The following is a 17,857-nucleotide window of genomic DNA, read 5'->3' on the forward strand; positions in this document are numbered from 1 at the left end:
AAATCTTAATCTGTGAATCACTGTTTAAAGGACCAAATGCTATTTTTAACCAAACAATACATTTCACTGTAACCATCTTAAAGAAAACACTGCAGAGTACTTCCGATAATGCTCCAATTTAGCTTCAATTCTTACAACACTGGAGTCAATTTGTGCTTACTGTGTGTAACTGTAGTCCCTTCAAGTTTAAACTGCAAACTAACCTCTTAATTAGTATCATTAATACCATATAACCCACATAAACACTATTGGCTACAATCCTACTTAAAACCTAGACACCGGCATAACTTGCAGAAAAAAAATCTTATATCCTCAGTAAATCTTCATAAGATCTGGAGCATGAGTTGGTCCAACGGGCACTCAGGATTTTGGCCTATATCACAGAGATTCGGTCAAACAAAGCCATGGTACCTTTCCTTAATTTAAAGGGATAAGAAAACGTTGCCTGTAACATCACCAAGATCTCTCTTTGGAGACAGAAAGGACAGTTGCCCTTCTCCAAAGTTTTATTTGCAAAAGTCACCAACATGGTTGTGAGGCTACAGCTTGACAGTGAAAGAGAAAAGCAACGCTTACCTAAGCAAGCTATTTCTTATTTGTTGCTGGATTTGTTTCTGTTTTAAAAAGAGTTGACACTTTAAATCTTTTTTTTCCCCTCTTGTGCAAAAGAACAGATGCATACATGCATGCAGCTATGAAATACGATGTTATGATTTGTTTACAACACTATCAAAAACAAGCAATCTTAACAACACAGCTTTGAAAGAATGACACCAAGAGCAAAGTACATGCCACACTTCAGAAACTTACAAATGAGCAGAGTGGCCAAGTCCATTTCATTCAGAGTGCCATACCCACTTCAGATGGTTTCAGCAGGTTTTGAAGTACTCTATCTAAAGACAAGGATTTTTATACCGGATCACAGTTAAGGAGGGCCTAACTGTGGAAGGGGGCTTGGAAAAATAAATTTTAAAAAACAGAATTAAAAAAAAACCACAAAAAAACCCCAAACCCACAAAAAACCAAAACGTGGACGAATCTGAGCCATGTAGACGGCACAGATTTAGGACAGTAGTTTGCTAGTTTTGGCTCTTGGGAAGTGACTTCACTTTTCCTGAGGAGGAGGAGGAAGGGAGATGAACGCTTCCCACAACCCTCTCCCTTCCCTCACCACGAACACAACTTCATTTTTTAAATCCCCCACTTTCCTCCAGCTCCGCTCCTCCCGAAGGGGCATCACCCCGGCGCCCAGCTGCGCGCGGGGAGCTCCCCCCCAACACAAACACCAGAAAACGCGAGGAAGCGGCACCATCCCCGAACAGCCACGCACCTCGTGCCGCCTCCTTCCTCCGCCGCCGGCGGGAGGGGGGCCGGGGCAGGCAGCCGGCGGCTCCCGGGGCCGCGCAGCCGGCCCGGCGGCGGCAGCTCTGGCGGCAGGGCCCGCCGGAGCAGGAAGCCACCTCAGGTCACTGGGCACTGTCACCCCGTGACACGGGGCGGGGGGGAGGGGCGGACCGGAGCCTTTCTCCCTCCCCGCCGGTTCTCCTGAGGGAGCGACGACGCTTCCCGCCTCCGCCCCTCACGAGACCCCCACACCCCCCCGCCTCGACCCGGCGAAGGAGGCCCGAGGCAGCGCCCCCCTCTCTCACCGCCGGCAGCCGAGCCGTCCTCCCCGCGCTGCCGCCGCCTCCAGCCCGTCCGCCGCCGCCAGCTCTCTGCGCAGGGCAGCGGGAGGCCGGGCGAGAAGGGCTCGGCTGGCCTCGCAGCCGCCTCAGGGCCGGGCCAGCGCCGTCCACATTCCGGCGGCGGGTGGATGGCGGAGCGGGCGGGGGCGCACGCGCGCACCGCTCCCCTCCCCCCCCCCCCCCGCCGACACGGCGCGAGCGCCGGCACCGAGGGCGGGCGGAGCACGGCCGGCCGTTACCCGCCGCCGCCGCCACAACCCCTCCGGGCGGGCGGCCCGGCTGCGCGGGCGAGGCGGCGGCCGCCGCCGGAGCGGGGTAGATCTGGTGGCCGAGAGAAAGTCGGTGTGCGAGCGGCGGCGGGTGCGGGCTGCCCCGAGTTAGGCCGCCTCCGCCGCCGGCCTGCGCCGGGACCGCTGCCGTCCTGACGGGGCCGGTTGTCTGTCCAGGCACGAAGTCGGTCTTCAAGTCCAGCGTGGCTTCATGGGAGCGCCTGCTCTGGAAAAACGTTTCTCTTCGGCCCCTAAACGTGTCGAAATTCTTGACCGCAACTGAAGAACAATGGAAGTGACCTACAAATCATGGTACTCTTTAAAAAAAAACAAAAAAAATTACTGTTTTTTAAGTTTGCCTTTTGATCCGTACCCCAGTCTGACTAAGCGGTAGATTGTGTTTGCTTATCAACAGTGGTTTTGTATGGTTAAATAAATATTTAATATTGAAATCGTAAATATATGTGTATGTTTAAATAAATATCAGCATTGTTTATGTTTAAATAAAATATGTTTAGATAATGAATGATTGTCCTGTTGGTTTCTTCTTTTTTTTTTGTCTTGTGTGTGAAACAAATTACATTTAAATTAACCACATAATTTATACAGCTTGCCTGTGTTCTTTCCATTTCAGATGTGGATCAGCAAAACCTTAAGGAACGTCAGACCACAGCCTTAAATAAAATAACTTTGTTTCCTGAAAGCCAGGAGGCTGTGTCCAGTCACCCTGGGACAGCCGGATTCCCCGTGCGGGCGCTGCGTGTATGTTGCTTTCTCGTCACCGGGGCTGAGAGCGGGGAAGGCTGCGCTCCTCACGATGACAGCAAGAAGCAGCTCTGCTCCGACAGCTTATGTCTGTATGAGCCGGGTGTTGAAATGCAAGGAGGCTGGCTGGCCGCAGCGCTTCTAGCCTCCCCTCCCGTCATTGCTACCTGCCGCAGCGGCGTGCTGCTGGGAAACCTCGGGGTCAAGTTTGAAGCACAATTACTTGTACCAGCAATGCCACTGAAGTCTGATGTTGGAGATCTTTTTAATTCACTGTAAGGGCACAGCTACTGAAAGTTGGTATGTCCAAGCGTTTAATTCTTCTTAATGCTCGTTTGTATGCTGTAAGAAAAGCAAGGCAAATTCTGAATATGCAAACAGGCAGAGAGATGGTTTATTTGTTACATGCTCTTTTTGCATTGTAATGCTGTAACAAACCAGTCTCAAAGCCAGCACAACGAGCAGACAAAGGGGAGCATTTCCCAGAGGAAAGAAAAGCAGGACTATTTGGCCAGTTATAGGCTATGCCAGTCCCCCACTTTGTTGCTGTTACTATTACACATCTCTCCTAGTTGTCTGCAGCTGGTGTAAATTAAATTATCTTCAGATTATTTTTATCACACCACAGGGTTCAGATAGATAAGCCACAAAAGTGTGGGGAAAGAAGAAAAATTAAGAGGGAGGAAGGGAACAATTCTACTGAATATTACAATAGGGGAATAACAAGAAAAAAGTTTCCTTGGCATTGTACTCAGATGGTGCACACTTGTGTAAGAATATGGGTAATAAACAGGAGGAACTGAAAGTCATTATATTCATAATCAAAATTATGAATAAATTGTCATAACTAGTTATTGTCATGGAAATGTAGAGTTTGTTCAGGAAGAATAGGTAGGAGAAAAGGAACATAAGGTACAGAGTGAAAATATTTGGATAATGGCAAAAAGGAAAGGAAAAGAACAGTGTCACAGCAAAGACCCGTTAGCAACCCACAAACGAAAAAGATCAAGTGCATGGTACTTTAATTTGAATAAAATCATCTAAAGCATAGGAACTGGTGACAGTGAGACTTGAAATAGCAAGATACCTACTCAGAAAGGAATTTGGGAGACCATATGGGTGACGGTGGTCATTAAGTAAGTTAATGACTCTTCAAAAGAGAAGGAAGGAAAATCAACAGACTTGAAGAAAATAAGTTTCACTAAACTCACTGTTTGAATGCCAAACCCCACTATAGCAAATCTAAGGAAAAGTACACTCTGGAAAGTGTGCCATTTCCTATAGAATCAACATGAAGGCCGCAAACAGCATCGCAATGAGAAAGAAAGCTAGCAAAAGGAGTCTGGCCAAATCTAAACCATTTTGCTGGCTTGCACCTTTTGAAAGAAGGAGAATCTAGGTTAAATTATTAAAACTGACAGCAAAGTGATTGTTGTAATACGTAGGGAAAATCCAGAAAGGTTAACATACAAAATGAGCTAAAGCTATTGAAGAGCCATAGAGCGTAACAACAAAAGGCCTATGTAAAAGATTACCAGGGAAGAACTGACCTGCTCTCAGGTGGGTGAGGAAACTATTATCAAGTCATGTAAGGAAGACCAAAGCCTCATTTTTTTTGCTTTGTTCTTCTCCAAAATGTCAGCTGTAATTAGGTGGCTTACACAGCTAACATGAGCAACGTAAAAACAAATGATCAAGCTAAACTAAGGGAAGAAATAGAATCTATTCGAGTAAGATGCTTACAAAAGTCATGTGCCAGGTAAGTTTCAGCCAACATATTTAGCGAAATGGCTAAGCAATCTCAAAGCTATTAGCAAGTACCTTAAAGAACTCAGAAAAGAGAGCTGAGGTTCCATAAGACCAGGAAAAAGGAAACAGTGCCTACCTTGAAAAGGATGGGAATCAGAGGCCAGTCAGCTTTACGTTGTATCAGGCAAAATACTCAAACAAATTATTGAGCAAATTATTTGTAAGGCCTTGGATGATAAGATTAATAATAACATCTCAAAAACAAATCGTGAAGTCTTGACTTCAGCAAGGCTTCTGACGATGTATCATCTAATACTCTCATAAGAAGGACAGAGGAGCATGGGCTACATTAAATTTATGTGAAATGGTTAGAAAATGGCACTCGGAAGTAGTGTCAAGTGATTCACAATCAAATAAAAAGTTCGTAGCAAGCGAGATCTCCAGATGCTCACATCCTGAGTCCTGAACTGCTTCTGTGATGCAACAGGATAAAGAATATTTTTACCGTATTTGTGGAGGATGTCCTGTTCAGGTGAGAGCTGCGAGCATTCTGGAACATAGAATTGAACAAATCGCGATGAGTCGGAACAAAGATCTGAAGTAAATAGGATGTAATTCAACAAGGCAAGAAACTATTACGTATAGCTGGGAATAACTGCAAAAATGTAAGCTGGAGACAAACTGGCTAAGCAGTTACTTTACAGAAAGAAGTCTTGGTTCATAGCAGTTCACAAATAGAAAATGAGTCAACAGTGATTTGCTGTTGCAAAAAATGTGACTGCTTTACTGAAATGAAGAAAAAGACTGTCAATCACAAGAAGAGCGAAATAATTCTTCCACTCCACTGAGATCAAAAAGGCTTTCAGTGAAAAACAGTTCTCAGTTTTGGGCACCTCCTTTCAATTAGAGAGATCTCTGTGGAGAACATAAAGAAGTCTGTGGAGAACAGAAGACTGTGGAGAACACCAGAAGTCTGCACAACTTGACCTTGAGTCATACTCAAGTATGACTGAAAGAAGTTCAGGTGGACATCTGAAAAGTCAAAGACATGTGAATGTACAGCCTAGAAAAATATGAGAGTTTGTGTAAGGAAAGCAGTCTGTATGTATACAAGAGAAGTGAATACACATACCAGCCCACCTCTTTGATAATGGAAATAATTTTTTGCTGCATAATGAACTCTCAAGCTAAAATACTTAACGAGACTTTCTTTCTTAGCATACTTAAATCCTCATATCCTTAATATCCTGTGAGGTGTAATAAAAATCCTGAAGATGTAGAGCATCCATACATTGAGGAAAAAAAAAGAATTGCTTCTTTTAAAATCCACCAAGAAAAAAAAAATCAATGCCAGGCCTCTCCTGCATTATCCACTACAGGGAGCCAAAGCGTAATATTGCTGGACAGATGGTGATAAAGGAATCCAGTTGCACACTTAATTGGAGCTATAAAGTCCACATGTATTAATTTCCACAACCTGACCTCTACAGAGCTCACATATAAATACTTGTCTTGATAGAGGGAATTCCATTTAACCTTCTCTGAAGGCTAATGGAGAGCCAAGGTCGTCCAGCCTGGGCTCCGAATGGGCATCTCCCGCAACCAGTCCTTCTGCCGCTGCCAGAGCCCTGTCTGTGTCAGAAACCAGGGAACTACTGCGTCTGTCCAGGGAGGTCTGAAAACAGGCTTGAAGAAGAATTCCTATTTAGGAGGTAATTAGGTCTATCCCCATAAATAATAGGAAGAAAGTATATCGTTCAGAATAAAACCACCAAATTTGGGGCAGGAATGCTGGGAAAACATTTTTACACATTTTAGAAGATACTAATGTGCAACTTGTGTGGATGGCATGGTCCCAGCAGCTTTTTGTATGTTTGTATCATTCTTGTTACATCAGAAGTTCTGAAATTAAAATGAAAAATTAGTGAGAGTTCATAACTGATTCTGCTGTGGTCTTTTTCTCCCACAGCTTAGGCACCTAGCATCATCCCAGGGACCTTGCCTCAGGTCTTTACAGTATGTTTGAGCACACTAGCCTAATATATCGATCTTACTGCTGAAGTAAGCTTTAAAGCCCAGAAAAGCGAGTGACTTCTTACAGCTTTAGAACTAACAGCATTGGAAGGAAATACTTAGGAATAGCTCATGCAGTGACTTTTCTCTAGGGAGGTTTGATACCCTTAAAATCTTAGAGCTGGTGCCAAACATCATATGCCAGAGGTAAAATGGAGTCAAATTCCCTTCAACGGGTAATTAATCAATACTTGAACTTTATGGGAAGCATTTCACTTTTGGAATACTTATTGAGACTTTCTAGATACAAACTGTGGAGAAGTTAACTTCAATGCATTAAAGATGGTCAGCACATTTCAAATATTCTCATTAAACAGTGACACAGCCCTAAATAAACACACTGTCCACATGATCAAGAACAGAATATAGATAATCTATTTTATAATGTAGTTGTTAGTTTCCCATATTTGGTAGTTCAGTAGTACAGAAATGATTTTACAAGTTATTTTTGACAGAACAAATCGATAAGGATCTGACAATGGTTGCAACTAAAGTAATAGCTTATTTTCAGCAGTATTAAGTGGGAGAAAACACAGAAACGTTGTTTCCAGAGTTTTTAAGAGGAAAATGTGGCCTTTGTCTTAAGTTACAGCTATAGACTGAATTTCCAAATTCTTACACCTTTAGCTGCCTCAAAAAACAGTATTATTCTCTTTTACAGAGAATAAATTGACATCTACGTGACCCACAGTCACTCAGAACTGAGACGGAATAGAGTTTAGTCCTGGATTCCTAATGAACAACTATACAGTATTTTGACATTCTAATGAGATAGTCTATACATGCATAACCATACAAATCAATTTTAATTAAAAGCGAGATCGTGTCTACTGAGATTTAAAAAATTACCAACATTCTTTTTGTAGAAATCAAACAATTATTTGTTATTCTTACATATTAGTGCTATATTTTAATGAGATTTGGTATGATCTTTTTGTATGTTGCAGATTTACAAATTTAGGGCTTATTTTCCTTGTTACTTTTGCATGATTCATTTAGCAATGCAGTTACTCTTTAGAACATTAACACCTTGTAGACTTAAGATATCATCATAACAGAAATACAAAGACCTAAGAGAAATTACTGACAAAAGACGACTTGGGTAACTTTTCTAAAATGTGCATCCAGCGAAGCAATAGAAGGGAATGAGATAGCTTGAATGATAAAGAAAGAGCATTATAACAATTTTGTGAATTAGACACAATTCAGTAGTTGAGAACCATTTGAAAACCACACCCAGAAGGACTCCTGTGGTATATAAATGCGTAACTCTAGAATATCATTTTAATTACAAGTGCAAAATCCTTTCTGCTGAGATTCTAAATGTTTAAAAAGAGCAGCAACCCTTTTGTAGTTACACACATTTTAGAGCCGTTATCTGTAGTTTGCAAAACATAGCTGAAAACATATGCATAACACCATCAACATATAAAATCCTTTTGCTACCTGTCAACATGTCCTGTGCCTGTGTGATGAAAAACAATGTCCCTGTCTCTCACTAGGCTCAGCAGATGACTTTTCTAGCTGTTAGGTTCCTGATCGGAATAAGGTTTCCTTTCACTTTTAAATTTCTCATCATAAATTTAAATTTTTACTGTATTTCAGCCAATTATAACTATGTATGACTACATACAGGACTGCAAACATGAAAGCATTGTACTGGTCCTTTCTGTGTGTCAGGAAAGAGTGACTGGGCTGTTCGTGGCCGCCTTGGCCCTGTGACATCTGAATTGAGTGTCAGGCTTCAAATGGCATTGCTAAAACGGGGGGGCTCAGCTCAGTAAATGGTCAGCAGAATGAAAGGAGCATCCCTTCTCCTTTTTTGGGGTAGAGAGTGGAACAGAATAGGTATCAAGGAAACTGCTTCCTTCTCAGAAACGTGGATTTGATGATTTAATTAGTATTGAGCTCAGATTTGATGGAAGAGTCTGAGAGAAAGAGACATTTTTACACTTTTAAGTATCTCAGGGTAGAATTTTTATATGAAATGGGGTGGGAAAAATTAGGTCATTTTTATGCAAAAGCTGATAAGGATTATATTGATCTTCTGTAGACCTGCTGTGCCACGTAAGCTATCACTTCACTATGTAGGTAATATAAATTCACTTGACAATCTATGATTTACAGAGGTCTTATCACTATGACTTGTAATCTTTCTCTCTCTTGTGTATAGCATTATGAAAAAGCAACAATTGGGTCTAAATCTGTATCAAAATTACCAAACCATTAAACAGAGTGTGAGGAAGCCGGATCAATTTTCCTTATATATTTTGTGTAATTGTTGTATGTGTTATACGTAGTACACAACATCAGGGGTGCTCACTCACATGCTGTAGCCAATTATGTATCAGTCAATTAATGGAGACTATAACTGCGCTTTCCTTGAGTTGCTGGCGATTCTAGCTCTCTATCAAAAAAATAAATTAAAATCTTTTATAGGGACAACAATATTTTTTTCCTCGCACTTTTATAGTTCCAATGCTTACATTTCATGCCGCTGAGTTAGATCTTTATCTCATTTTAGCTATAAGAAACAAAATTAGGTAAGTGCAAAAATGTGTGACAGGGAATGCTACCCTCCCATCACCAAGTGCTTTGATGTTCATATACATGCACCAAGTATATCTATACATATTTATATATATATATAAAAACATACAGCCATACCCACATAAACATGATGTGTATTGCACAGATTCTCTGATCTAGCTATGTAGAACTTTTCTGTTGCTACATCTATACACTTCTGCCTTTAAAGCCAAATGTCCAGAAATCCCAATGTGTTGACCTTCAAAAATGCAAGACATGCCTAAAAGCTGTCTTAAAGCACTGCTTCTGAATCTTAACCAGCACAGCTTCTGTAACTTTAGGCCCTTCTGTGGTAAGCTGCAATTCGTAGGCTTCATTAGGGAAGCCCTACAAAGGTGTAAGGACTAAGAAATTAAGTCTGTCTTTACATGGTGCAAAAGGCAGCGGGGGGAGGGAGGGAATAACACCTTCCCTATTGGGGGCATGTCTCTACTCCACAGTGTGTATATCTATTTTGAGAACCCCCGACCTTCAAAGCAATCCCTTCATCTGCAAGTTCTGAAGAAGAAAAAATTGGAAGTTGTGTGAGAAACTGTTTTCTGAGGAAAACATCCATCACTTGGCTATTGATAAAATCTGATATCTAAACAGACAGCTGAGCAGCGATGGCTATGGGATTCAAGGTTAACAGAGTGTAGATCTCTTTCAGGCTTCAGAGAAAAGCTGAAAAATGACAAGCAACCAAGCAGTTCTAGTCTGATGAAATAGTAGAATCCCGTGACAGAGAACTTCCAAAACTTGAGAAGCAATAATTTCCTATGCTATGCTGCAGCTCAGTAGTTAATATACAGAATTAAAAGGACTGGTCGCAGCTTTCAGGTGGGAGTGGTGGATCCAGCTCCATTTTCTTTCCACCTTTATGGCTGAGAAAGGTTGGCAATACCAAAAATGGTCCCTCCCACTGAGGGGGTAAGTTGTCCTTTCTTTTGTGTCCTTTTACCAAAACCTAATTCCAAAACTCTGCACCCCTAGATTGAAGGGGTGCAGAGCCCCTTCTAGAGGTACTGGTTGTACAAGCTGTGCCTGGGCCCGATTGTATTTTAATAATCTATGAACCTGTAAAATATACTGGGTTATGTTTTTATCTCCTGCTAATAAACTTAGATGGGCAGGTACATCAGTTTCAGGGAGTTGCATTGGTCTTCTGAATGGTATTTCATCAGGAGACAGTTTTGTTGTTTGTTGAGGTCTTTGCCAAAGATTCATTAAGGCTAAAGGCAGCATGTACAAGACATAATTATTTATTTGGCTGCAGCATAAATTCCTGGTGCAAACCAATTCTTCAGCACTGTCTGGGCTAGTGCAGCAGTCACAAAATGCCCTGGATGGTGATGCATTTTTGCTATAGGAATCAGATATTGCTTCGGTAAAATAGGAAGGTTTTCCATACCTGCTCTCCATATTCCCTAGGAGTCTTTGGTTGCTTCATTCCTCTTCCAAGAGTCAGCTTCTTCAGCAGGAACAGTCAGATGTATCTCTTCAGCAGCAGGCAACACCACATCGGACCGTTGCACTGCTTGTAAACCTGGTGGTTCATACAGCGGTTGTGCTGGGCTTTAGCTGCAACATCCTCTAGACCATTTGCTATTTCTTCCTTTGTCCTTTCGCTGGTGTGGGCTGGCTGATGAACAATAGCTAGTTTCTTTGGCAATTGTATGGCTTTTAACAGTTTGGTACTTTACTTGCAATGAAAGTTAAGACACCCACGCTGCTTCCAGAACTGCCCAGTACCGTCACATGCTCCAAATCCAACCAAGAATCAGCATAGAATCAGTATAGATATTTACAGCCTCTTCTTTGGACAGCTGGCAAGTCTTTGTTAACGCAACCCATTCTGCTGCCTGTGCGCTCAGCTTCAGACTGCTTCATTCACAGGAGTCACTGAATAACCCGTAGCCCAGTTGCTGTTCAAATAATACGAGGACCCTACTGCACATAGTTCCAGATCGGGATCTAGGAACAGCACACCCGTTAGATGCAAACAGCAACGTCTGGGTGTCAGCTATACAAGATTCCTTGGAGGTACTCGCTATTAACAAATCATCAGCATATTGTATCAAAACAGATCCATTTTTAAAACGCAACATCCTGCAAATCTTCCACTAAAATGCTAGAAAAAATAGCGGGGGACCCAGGGAAGCCCTGGGGAAGCCTTGTCCATGTCTGCTCTGTTTTTCCCCCAAGTAAATGCAAAAGAGTACGAAGGGTCTGGATAGATAGCTATGCTGAAAAATGCGGTGCATACGTCAATTACAAAGTACCACTTAGCATTCGCTGCAATTAATGTAATGATCATAGGATCTGGTACCCCCGGGTGAGGAACTATGACACTCATTTACTGCCCAAAGATCTTGAACAAACTGGTAAACCTGTTTGCTGTCTCACCCCAGTTTGGGTTTTCTGATCAGCAGGACAGGAGCATTGCAAGGGGACTAACATTCTACCAGTGTTCCCTTTTCTACATATGCCTCTCGTAGTGGTGCTGCCCCTGCTATGGCTTCTGTAGGCAATGGATGTTGTCAGATCAAGGGCGAGTTACCACCTTTAGTTTGAATATGTACTGGTGTGGCTGATTCGAGCAAGCCCCTATCCATGGGGTCCCATCCCCACCATGAAATCGGTATGTCTTTTAGTCCCCCCCCCGGGAACCACCCCCCCACCCCTCCTCCCATTCAAGACCTGGGTCTCCCCTGGGAACCCCCCCCAAGCCTGAGTCCTCCTGGGAATGCCCCCCAGACGCCTGGGGCTGCCCAAGCTCCTGGGCCCGAGTCCTTGCATGCTTGGGGCCCCTTGCTGACCCCCGTGTCCCCCAGGTCTCGTTCACCACAAACCTCTTCATGGCTGGAGCCATGCTCAGCCCGCAGCCACATCGCACCTTCAGGGGCAACCTGGCCCTGCTGTGCCTGGGTAAGAGGGTCCAGACACCTAGGTCCACTGCGGAGGGGTTGGGGACAGGGGCAAGTGAGTCCCCAACCCCTGCCACGTGTCCCCTCTGTCCCCACAGGTATCACCCCTGCTGTTTTTCATCCAGGCTGTGGTCTTCATTGTGGGGCTGGGACTGTTCCAGGAAAACTAGAGGGAAACCAGGAGTCACAGCCCCTCTGTGGGGGTCCCAGGCACCCCCCTAATGTATTATGAACTGTTATATATTGTTAGAAATTTCTTATTTTTATAAACTGTCATAGAATCATTTAGGTTGGAAAAGACCCTTAAGATCATTGAGTCCAACTGTTAACCTATCACTGCCAAGTCCACCACTAAACCATGTCCCTAGGAACCACATCTACTCGTCTTTTAAATACCTCCAGGGAGGGAGACTCAACCACTTCCCTGGGCAGCCTGTGCCAGTGCCTGACTACCCTTTCAGTGAAGAAGTTTTTCCTAATATCCAATCTAACCCCTCCCCGGCGCAACTTGAGGCCGTTTCCTCTCATCCTATCGCTTGCTACTTGGGAGACTGACCCCCACCTCGCTACAACCTCCTTTCAGCAAGTTGTAGAGAGCAATAAGGTCTCCCCTCAGCCTCCTCTTCTCCAGGCTAAACAACCCCAGCTCCCTCAGCCGCTCCTCATCAGACTTGTGCTCTAGACCCTTCACCAGCTTCGTTGCCCTCCTCTGGACACACCAGCACCTCAATGGTAGTGTAGTGAGGGGCCTTGTAGTGAGGGGCCCAAAACTGAACACAGCACTCGAGGTGCAGCCTCACCAATGCCGAGTACAGGGGCACTATCACCTCCCTGGTCCTGCTGGCCATACTATTCCTGATGCAAGCCAGGATGCTATTAGCAATCTTGGCCACCTGGGCACATTGCTGTCTCATATCCAGCAAGCTGTCATAAATGTATTTGTAAATTATTAAACATTATTAGAAAATTATTCTCTATTTAATATGAATGGATTTCTTGACAGTCACCGTTTATTCTAAATTTCTCTACGGTTTGGCCCTGAGCCCTGCAGTGACAATTCACCCCATGGCTCCCGGCTCTGCCCCTGGCTCTTGCCCTGGGGGCAGGAACTGCCCACCCCCAGGCCTGGGAGGGGGCATTTACCCCCCTCAGCTGCCCCACACAGAGCTCAGGGTGGGGATCTGCCCCTGGGCAGGAGATCTACACATGGGAAGGGGGTATCTGCCCCTGGGCAGGGAATTTCCCCTGAGGGGAAGATTTGCCCTTTGAGGGCATCTCTGCTCCTGGGGAGCGATTTACCACTGGGGGGGTTACTTGCCACTGGGGGAGGGGCATCACCCATCCTTCCCGCCCACACATTTGCCCCCCAGAGTCCCTGATTTGCCCCACAGCCCCCATTTGCCCCCAGCCCCACAGTGGCCCTGGCAGAGGTATCATGGGCAGAGACCCACAGGGCCCAGCCAGAACTGCCCCCCAACCACTGTTGCCCCCTCAGGGGTGCATTTACCCCCAGGGGGGATTCATTACCCCGGAGGGGGCATTTCTCCCCCCACAGCCAGGAGCGGGGCACAGACCCAGCACAGATACCCAACACCCACAGCCCCAGGGGGGTGTCTGCCCCAAACTGGGGCTTTGCCCCCCCCCACCGGGCCATAATTACCACCCCAGGCCCACTGTTACCTCCTGCCCCTCCCTGACGCTGTGCCTGCTGAGGAGGCAGTGCTTGAGCTCTGGGTGACCCTCATGGCTGCTGAAGAGCTGACTCCCCCCCTCGCTGGGTGCAGAAATATTATGTTCTCCTTCAGCCAACTCACAGTGCTCTCTTTTGGAGGAGGTCACCAAGAGCTGGGAGGAGGCGGCCGACAGACAGTTGGAAAAGAAGCTGAAGATCATGCAGAAGGGAAGTAGAAAGTCAAAATCTCCTCCTAAAGTGCCGATCGTGACTCAGGACAACAGCCTTCCTTCAGGTCCTTCCCCGCAGATCTGGATCTTACAGAGGCCGATGACGAACAGCGTGCTTTGTAATCCCAACTCCGCCAGCAAACCAGCCTTTCCCGTGAAATCCTTGGTGCAAAGGGAGGCGGAGTACACGGAGGCCAGGAAACAAATACTGGGCAGCACAAGCTCCAAATAAGAGCAGGATAAACCCATTCTAGATAGACCGATGAGGATCTCCCAGCCGGAAGGCCCCAAACAGCCCAATAATGTGATCAGGCAGACTCGATCTTAAGGGTCTTGTCCAAGCTAAATGATTCTATGATTCTATGATTCTATGATATGATTTGTATCTCTCTGGTTTTGTTCTTTTAGCAGCTAACATTGAAAGGAAGACTGAGGGTCAGGTTTTTAGAATTTTAATAGTGCATTCCCAGGATTCTCCTTTAGATTTGTGAGCTTGAGAAGTGCAAGACAAAGCCAGTTTGTTTCAGCCTCTGCCTCCTGACACTTGGAGTTGTAGCTGTTACACGTGAGAGATCAGTGAATGACTATGTTTCCTCTCAACTGGTTTTCAATGTTTAACTCTCCTAGAAGGGTAGACGTGGTGCTCAAGGACATGGTTTAGTGGTGGACTTGGCAGTGCTAGGTTAACGGTTGGACTCGATGATCTTAAGGGTCTTTTCCAACCTTAACGATTCTATGGTTCTATGTCGGGTAGAAACAGTTTTATCTTGTCTATTTAATATGCAAATAAGTGTATATATGCATATGTGCTTCCTGTGGAAGGAAACCTAAGGAGAAGGTGGGTTTTGTGTATGAAAACAGAGGACACTTTTTTTTTTTTGCTTTTTTTTTTGCAGAACACTGCATGTTAATGGAAACATTGATAAGAAAAGCTGCTGCCTGGGAGAGACAGTGATAAACTGCAACATAAACAACCTTCTGATATCAAACTGCGGAACTGAAGTTCAACTACAGTCAAGCTGTAAACACTGAAGACTTTATGAGGAAGATGAATAACTTACTGTGACTCTTGTTTTTACGTGCAGGTAGCATGTGTCTGCCTAGCAGAGCCACCAGAACGCCAGAAGCATTGGGGACAAATAGACTGGAGATACTGTGGCCTTATGTATGAGAATGAGAAACTTCCCTAACAGAGCAGAAAGTGTGCTTCTCAAAATATTTTGGTTTTGTTAACAGGCTAAAACTTTTGCCTATACCATAGTCTATATACAGTCTATACAAATAGTCTATTTGCCTATACCATGTTCCTCAATAAGTGTGTAATAAATACCCATTAATCTCCGAGAAACTAATGTCACTCTTACTTAAATGAAATTATTTGACTGTCTTAAAAATATGTATACAATGTAAGCTCCATTTATGCTCATAGTACATTCTGATCCTTTCACTGTTGTTTCTTTAGCAATTGTATCAGTAGCTTATGTAGAAAAATAACATCCAAAGTAGTTAACTAGCCAAACCACAAATACTATCTCTTCCTGTCTGGTAATGAGGGCTAATTCCACTATTAGTTACTATTGTTCATTCAACTTACTGATTCCCTTTAGTGAATTTTCTTTTTCTTCTGTAAATGCCTCCTTCACCTTCTGGAATCAAAGAAGAGCAGGCAGCCTCACGTGACATGTCAGATTACTATAGCCTTCAACCAACAAACCACCAAGTTTGAAAAAATCTTGTTATTTTATTAACAATAAAAGATAGCAACTTCTTTTTACAAAACCTGTGTTCTTTTTAACCAAGTTAAAAAATAAATTTAATAGCTGGAACGTTAAATTAAAAAAAAAAAAACAACAAAACCAAACTTTCAAGGTTAGGATTAATGATGTAATTCTTGATGACAATCTACCAAAACAAGATGAATATACACAACAGGAACAAATTATACTGTACATTTAGGATTCAGAAATTTCTCTGTTTCCTGCTGAAATTGAATTGCTGGAATAGTGTGTAACAGCTTTTTACCAGCACAATAATGAGAGAGAGGAAACCAAGAATACTGTGCTGAAAATAAATTAAAAAGTGAGGGAAGAAATTCTTAGCAAAAAGGTAGGGTTTTGCATGTGTGAGAATTTGCCTGTCAAAGTAGACATGATGTGTAGAATCTGGTAAAAGAATAAAGGAAATTACCATAGGGCTATAATCTCAGAAAAATAATTTCAGCCCACCTAAACAAATTCGACATGTTTCCACTGCAAATAATCTTTTTGTAAACTGCTTATCAAGCATGTACTGCAGCTACATGTTATAAAATTCATTTTTATTTATAGGTCTCTTCTCAAAAACCATTGAGGGATGAAATGTAAGAAATGTCCCTCTGCAATTACCTGAACAATATACTTTTTAAAAACTCGTAGAATTGAGATCTGAATAAGCAGCAGCTACTTGAGATCCACACTAATGTAAAAACACCTAAAACCACTGCTTTATGCAGTTATTCATACATTAGGATGGTCCTTTACTTTTATTTTCCTGTGGGAACTGATAGTCCCATTTGTTGGAAGATGCATTGGGGAAGTCTTGTATCAGGGGTTCTCAAGCCAAACCAGTACAAAACTTTGAGTCTTTTTGAGTGATACTAAGCAAGAATAACTCCTGGAAATAGTCAGCATGTTTTCTTTTACTGCAGAAATGTGATGTGACTACAGAGATGTAAGACAGTCCCACTTTTTACTTGTACTATGAGTGCTCTATCTGGGAAATCTGATTGGAAAAATTACTCAGATAGATAGCAGTTTAGTCATAATGCAATTACTGCAACTTGCACAAGTGTGGTGGATGCACAAGGTGTAGTGCTTCGAACAGAAGACCAGACCATGGGGTTTACTCCTCATCTTGCTACTGCTTGCTATGTGAACCTGAAAAGTTGCTTAACCTCTACAATTTAGCTTCCCCTGCAAAGTGAGAGTAAGGCTGTGGTTTTACACGCAGCTAAACAAAGGTACTGACTTGCTGTAGAAAACCCATGCTGACTGTATCACCCTACCTGTCTTTCGTTTTCCCCTTGTTTTATAGTACATGAGGAAATCTGCCAGAAGTGAACAAAAATTACATTGCTAATTTAGGTGGTTCTTGGTTTTATACCCACATCTGAGCTGTAATTCTTATAAAATGTAATTTTCTTAATTCTTTATTATCTCAACTCATATGTTACTTTCCTAAGCTCAATAACCGGCTGTTGTAAAATGTGATGCAACAATGTTATGAAGGAAGAGAAAAGAACAAATTTCAACATAAGTACTGCTGGAGGAAGGAAAGAAAATACAGGGTCGTACTTCTGCTTTTTGTTGAGACAGAACAGAAAAGGAAATAAATCAAGGAACTAAAGTGCAAGATGAAGAGGTGGCAGCATATGGCACTTGGCAGAGGCTCTTGACCCTCCCCAGGGGGTGTTCAGAAGCCAAACAGATGGTTATTTCAGCAGAGGGCACCAGAATGACAAGTATGTGGTAGTGACTTTGATGTGCTCTGCCCAGTGAACATTAAATCTCCGATATCCTCACAGCCTCCAAGTGGGTCTACATTCTTGTTATGCTGCAAATTCTTGTACTTTATGATGTTTCAAAATTTTTGTCACGCTTAGAGAGAGAGGTTGCTGAATGACACTGGAAACTCTGGGATTAAAGCAAACCAGGCAATTACACGTAAGCAAAAAGGCAGTAAGGAGTACCATGAGAATCTGTGGCACATACTACTAAGTCCGCATATTGCATCTCTGTGTGTCAGTGGGACAAGGAGGATAACGAGATGGGACAGTTAAGTGAAACTTCTAATGAGAAGTCATCAAAGGGAAGTTTCTTACCTTCCTCATCATATCTTCTTTTTTCGCAGCAACTGCAGCCACAGGGTATATTTATACAGA

General features: G+C 43.3%; 1 protein-coding gene and 1 long non-coding RNA gene across 9 annotated transcripts in view; one reads left to right on the top strand and one right to left on the bottom strand.

The window, feature by feature from the left end:
- RABGAP1L (RAB GTPase activating protein 1 like) overlaps positions 1-1,797 on the bottom strand; it is a 266,858-nt gene extending 265,061 nt beyond the window's left edge. For 3 of the 7 annotated variants that reach the window (XM_082312703.1, XM_082312693.1, XM_082312704.1), the window contains exon 1: positions 1,650-1,797. The gene's annotated coding sequence lies outside the window, so the exon portion shown is untranslated. The other 4 variants (XM_082312699.1, XM_082312698.1, XM_082312700.1 and 1 more) reach the window with 4 other exon arrangements.
- Positions 1,798-2,127: 330 nt separating this feature from the next.
- LOC309590427 lies at positions 2,128-17,811 on the top strand. Of its 2 annotated transcripts, none has more exons than XR_014228144.1 (3): positions 2,128-2,266; positions 2,589-6,180; positions 14,835-17,811. It is a non-coding gene; the product is annotated as an uncharacterized lncRNA (long non-coding RNA). The 2 variants fall into 2 exon arrangements; XR_014228145.1 differs by having other exon boundaries at positions 2,589-3,019.
- The last annotated feature ends 46 nt before the right edge of the window (positions 17,812-17,857 follow it).

This window comes from Platalea leucorodia, assembly GCF_965183815.1.
Source record: "Platalea leucorodia genome assembly, chromosome: 5".
NCBI classification, from domain to species: Eukaryota; Metazoa; Chordata; class Aves; order Pelecaniformes; family Threskiornithidae; genus Platalea; species Platalea leucorodia.